Raw genomic sequence first — 6,075 nt, 5'->3', positions numbered from 1 at the left:
GAACTAGATGATCTTTTAGGTCCCTTCCAAATCAAACTAGTCTGGGATTCTATGATTCTATAATTCTTTTCCCTGAAATGTCCTGTAATTACCCAGAAGGAAGCAGCAGTGTTATCAATATTGTAAATGTTTGTGTCTACTTGTCCAGGCCTCCCTAGAACATGAAGAGGGGAAGATCCTGCGCCTCCAACTTGAACTCAACCAGGTGAAGTCTGAGATTGACAGGAAGATAGCAGAGAAAGATGAGGAGATTGATCAGATGAAAAGAAACCACCTCAGAATCGTGGAGTCCATGCAGAGCACCCTGGATGCTGAGATTCAGGAGCAGGAATGAAGCCCTGCGACTGAAGAAGAAGATGGAGGGAGACCTGAATGAAATGGAGATCCAGCTGAGCCATGCCAACCGTGTGGCTGCAGAGGCACAAAAGAACCTGAGAAACACACAGGCAGTGCTCAAGGTCTGTTCAGCAAAGCTACTGAGAGAGAAATGACATATCTGACATTTTTGGCACCCAAGCACACACTACTGCCTTGTAATCTCTCTTGCCTGTCTTACCAGGATACCCAGATACACTTGGATGATGCTCTCAGGACACAGGAGGACCTGAAGGAGCAGGTGGCCATGGTGGAGCGCAGAGCAAACCTGTTGCAGGCTGAAGTTGAGGAGCTACGGGCAGCCCTGGAGCAGACAGAGCGGTCGAGGAAAGTGGCTGAGCAGGAGCTCCTGGATGCCACTGAACGTGTGCAGCTCCTCCATACCCAGGTAAGGGTGTGGTGCAAAAGCAGTTGTGTTGTCACTTAACAAATACAGCGGGCTGCTATATACCAGATAGGGAGTACTGGAATGGCCTCCCTACTGCTCTCCACAAAGAAAACCATATTCGGGAGCCAGCACCTGAGCTCCCCACTGACCTTCTGTAAACAAGCATTTTAAAAAGAATTGCAGATTTTGATTTACAAGCTTGAAGAATAAAGGCTTGGCTCTGGCTGCAGGTTTGGTATTGCAGGCCTCAGAATACAAGTCTTGCAATCTGTCTTTGCACAGAACACCAGCTTGATCAACACCAAGAAGAAGCTGGAAACAGACATTGCCCAAATTCAGGGTGAAATGGAGGATACGATCCAAGAAGCCCGCAATGCTGAAGAGAAGGCCAAGAAAGCCATCACAGATGTGAGTTGGGGACCCCTTTCACTGCTTAAGATAAGTGCCCTCTCCCCAAAGTGTCTCCAGCCCCAAAATGCCTCTGACCTTTTGCTCTCCAGGCAGCCATGATGGCAGAAGAGCTGAAGAAGGAGCAGGACACCAGTGCCCACCTGGAGAGGATGAAGAAGAACCTGGACCAGACGGTGAAGGACCTGCAGCACCGTCTGGATGAGGCCGAGCAGTTGGCACTGAAGGGAGGCAAGAAGCAAATCCAGAAGCTGGAGGCCAGAGTGCGTAGGGCTGGTATTTGTGCACCTGCAAGCATGTCACGTAAGCAGCCAGCAGGGAAGCTCCAAAGATGGGCTTCTCATTGCAGGTGCGTGAGCTGGAAGGGGAGGTTGATGCTGAGCAGAAGCGCAGTGCAGAAGCGGTGAAGGGTGTGCGCAAGTATGAGAGGAGGGTGAAGGAGCTGACCTACCAGGTAAGGCAGGAGGCCTCCTTGGGCTGACGTATCCTCTCTCAGGAAGAAGTAAACATTTTTGCGCTTGATTGCCAAGGGGAATTGCTAATTCACATGGTGAGGAAACCAACTCACTCTCTTTCCTGTTTGCCAATTGCTCTAGTCTGAGGAAGACAGGAAGAATATTCTCAGGATGCAGGATCTGGTGGACAAGCTGCAAATGAAGGTGAAATCGTACAAGAGACAATCTGAAGAGGCAGTAAGTATCACTCTGAGATTTTGGCAAGAAACACTTTCCAAGTGTGTAGCATGATCACTGAGGAGACAAATATAAGAAACTTGGAAAGTGTCACTGGTTGATAATGGAGGGTTTCAAGTTCTTTGAAATGCTAATGAAGTAGCCTAGCCTTTGAGAATTAAATCAACGAGCGAATACGAGGGCTAAAGATGAGGGCGGGTGCACATAATAATTTTTTTGCATTAGAATAACAAAGTAGTCAGTAAGAAGGAGTTCTTATTAATAATAGTATAATATATGAAGAAGTTTTGAAATGAACATATTTTCAGAATTTTGAAATTCATATAACTGTCTTGACGAAAGATGCCTTTACCCTTGCAATTTGGAAAACCTTGGTAGTTATGTAGAAGGAAATCACCTGCCAAAATTCTCCATAAAATTCTCCATAAAATGCTGTGTATAAAATCCTTCTAATTCATCTGCTAAAGGGAATTCCTTATTTTGGATACGGCCAGGGAAATTTCAACAGGTAGAGAAGGTGTCGGAAGTACACTCCTGAGCTGCACTGTACACCGCATTCAGAATTTTGCAAGGAGCTTTTGTCTTTTTCTGGGATGCTGCAATCTGGGATGAACTGAGGGAAGTCCTGCAGCCCCTGAATTTATGAATGTCTGAGCATGGCTTCTTTGCTGTTGCCAAACAGTCCATTACAGCCAAGGGCTTCTGGACTCAGATAAGGAGATTTGTGAGAGGGACACTGAGGAGATCTCATGGACTCACTGTCTCATGAATTCCTAATCCCATCTCAGAGTCTGCAGAGGTAGTAGAACATTTAATTCCAGAGCAAACAAAATCCGATTTCCAGCTGCCCAGTTTGTTTCCTTCCCACATTCCAGAGCAGAATTATGTTCAAACTCTATTGTGCTCTGTCTACATTGGATATTCTGAAAAGGGGAGGAGGAGGAGGTCTGTGTGAGACTAGTGTGTAAGCAGTGGTGAGTGGGGAATGGAGGTCTGGGTCCTCTCTCAGGGAACAGCCACAGCCCCACACGGCCAAGGTGAAGAAGGAGTGAAACCCCTGCCCTGGGCTCCTCACCACTGACTCTCTCCCCCCACGCAGGAGGAGCTGTCCAATGTCAACCTCTCCAAGTTCCGCAAGATCCAGCACGAACTGGAGGAAGCTGAGGAGCGGGCTGACATTGCAGAGTCACAGGTCAACAAGCTCCGAGCAAGGAGTCGGGAGTTTCATAGGAAGATAGAAGAGGAAGAGTGAAGATGTGATAAGGCAGAAAAGTGACCTGAGGGATGCACAAAATGTGAACCTCTTGGTCACTTGCTTCTGTAATCAGTCCTTGTACCCACCTCAATGTCTAGAGAATAAAAACTGTAGATTCCTCTGCATGCACACTATGAACAGTGTCTCCTTTGTTGGTTTTTGTTGTTGTTGTTTGGTTGTTTTTTTTTTTTTTTTTTTTTTTTTCTGATCAAGCTTGGGATATTGCATTGCAGAACAAGTTTTCTTACTTTTCCTGGCTGGGGGAAGGGAGAAGCTAATGCAAACTCTGAACTAAGGATCTGCAGACTTGGAGCCTGGCCATTCCTGTGGAGACTACTGATAGTCCAACCTGTGCTCTCTTCTGTCTCCAGCAGCTCCTTGCTCTGCTCCTACCCTCACATATTCTTAATGCTTCTCCCATTGTCATTTCCATGCAGCTTACTTCCCGTGGGAGAGGCAAGAGAGAGTGATGCCTTTCCCTTTCCCTTCTTTTGTTTGTGATCCTGGCAGTCACAATGCCTAAACAGCAGTCCCTGAGTAAGTTATCAGAAGTCACAGTGCACTGCACCGTGAAGGACCGACAGTTCCTTGGCAGAGATGATTTTTGGCACACAAAGCACTGTTACGACACATCGATAGTGCCCCTAAATTATGCCATCTCTCTTACCCTAGATTCCCTCAGCTGCAGCCACCACCTGCTCCTAATTTCTCTGCAGTGGACAAAACGCTGAGCCCTGCCTGGGGCCACATGCTGGAAGGACCGCCCCTTGGGGCCCGTTTCTTGCACACTGTGTGGCACCAATACACCTCCTCAACACATCACCTCAAAGGTCAGCCTTGTCACCTCTTGCACAACAAGCTGCACGTGGCGCTGCCTCAGGCAAGAGAGAAGGAGAAAACTAGTGGGTGTAGCGCTCCATTCCTTCCTCACATACCTGTGCCTCACTTTTGGCCTCCCTACAGGCTAAACAGACAATATATTTTTGGGAAGAAGGGAAGGGGGAGATTGTCAAACCCTTTTTCCTTCATTCAGACCCTGATCTGAACAGAGGAGGCACAACGGGCGCGTACAACTGAGAAGTCTCGTGCTCTATCAGCCGTCTCCTCTGGATTATTCCAATGCATTAAGCCTTGCCTCCAGTTTGGGTGAAGGACACGTGGGGAGCGGTAAGGTATGTTAAGGACAAGCCCACAGGTATCTCCCTAAGCTGATGTTTTCATAGAACTGACAGCTCTTGGCTTGCAAGTAACTTCTATCCCTTATTTTCAGAGAGACCACACAGCCTTGGAGGATTGTCTCAGAAATCACAAAGACTGTAAGGCTGTGTGCACAGTGAATCAAACACAGGTTAGCAGTATTGGAGGGCTATGAAATTAATTTGGAAATCCTTTCAGCAGTATCAACTTACACAATTGCAGCCACTGTTGCAGCAGTGCCTGTCTGAAGCATTCATCATCAGTCACCCCAGCTGACTCCAGGCTGTAGGATCCCTTGATGCAAACCAACGTGGAGTGGATGAGAAACACCTTAGCAGCAGCTGAGGAGTGAAGTGCAGCTGGCCACTGAAAGGAAACAAGAAGCAGGCTGAGGAGCAGAGGCCAGGGTATATGTTGATGTTGAAAGCTTGTGACAGTCCACAGCTTTCCACCTCTGTCTACTGTAGAAGCACTAGTATTCAAAAGCAGAAGTGGGTCCTCCATGGAGCACTGAGCCTAGCAGGACTGCAAGGACGGGGTTGGGGCTGGTGTTGTGGGATGAAGGGACATAGGCTGTGCAGAAAATGATTGTGCCCAAGCCTGAGGCAGGTAGCCCTGGATGCTTTCCACTCTGTTTTGCTTACCATGTTTTCAAGGGAGAGGCTGCCAGTGGAGCTCCTTGCGGTGATAGGAAGTGGTAAGGACTGACACTGCCTGCTTGGTCTAAGCTTGGAGAAGTCAATGCCAGAGGCTTTGTCTCCAAACAGATGCTCAGACTGCTGGGAAGTTACAAGCGACAGCTCCATGGCTGTGTGCCTATGACAGTGATATCCAAAGGCCTCTCACCTCTACCTGGCTCCTGAGTGCAGCCTCACCAGTGCACCAGTTCTCACAAGGAAGTCCAGCCTGCTTCCGGTGTCACTAATGAGCTTTGGCGAGCAGAAACCTCTGTCAGCACTGTCTGAAGAGAGCAATGGGAGATGATTCATTAGGAGCAGACCCCAGTTTTAAATCACAAGGACCTTAAGGAAGCCACCCAATACCTTGCAGAGATGCCAGACTAGTCCTCCCCTCTCATGACACTGCACGATTTTTCCCCATGGCTTCCTAGCAGTCTCCCAACCTTGTTCATCTCTCCTCATCCCCTGCAATCTTTCTCCTTGGCTGAAAGCATGCATTGGTCTACCATCACAGCCAGGGTCTCTTGTGGTGATCCTTACCTGCCTAAACCCACCTATGAGCTGACAGCTTCTCTGGGGTGACTTGGGAATCTCTAACCACAACTGTAGACATCTCCAAAGCTTCTCCACAACATCCATGAGTATCCCTCTTAGCTGTAATGGCTTGTACAAGCATAAACTTCTGAGACTCTCTGAAATCCTGCTTTACAGACCCTGCACCATGTTGCCTCCATCTTGGAAGCTTGAGCATGTGTCATCAGAATGAAGGAATGCAGCCAGCAAAGCCAGGCATAGGAGAGAGAGAAGGTGGCAGGTGTGAAGAGGAGCCAGCAGGCTGCTGGCCACACTGGTAAGTGTGACAGCTGGAGATAGTTTCTTTGATGACTTGTTCAAAAGAACTGTCACAAAGGCCGTCAGTGGGAAAGGACAGGCAAGTCACTGAAGAAGCAGCTCTCATATCATGGGCATGACTGTATCTGTTCTGACCTACCATAGCCACCTTCAGACTCTGTTCTGCAAAGTCAACTGTTCCTTCCTCTAGCCTCCTGTGTATTTCACTTGTACGCAGTTACTTACCCT

The 6,075-nt window shown here is 48.1% G+C and overlaps 1 pseudogene; it reads left to right on the top strand.

The window, feature by feature from the left end:
• Positions 1-148: 148 nt before the first annotated feature.
• On the top strand, positions 149-3,115 carry LOC104520354 (myosin-8-like; annotated as a pseudogene).
• The last annotated feature ends 2,960 nt before the right edge of the window (positions 3,116-6,075 follow it).

Source organism: Antrostomus carolinensis, unplaced genomic scaffold (genome assembly GCF_000700745.2).
Source record: "Antrostomus carolinensis isolate BGI_N321 unplaced genomic scaffold, ASM70074v2 scaffold21353, whole genome shotgun sequence".
NCBI classification, from domain to species: Eukaryota; Metazoa; Chordata; class Aves; order Caprimulgiformes; family Caprimulgidae; genus Antrostomus; species Antrostomus carolinensis.
The sequence above is the reverse complement of the archived record's forward strand: the minus strand, read 5'-3'. Positions and strand labels throughout refer to the sequence as shown.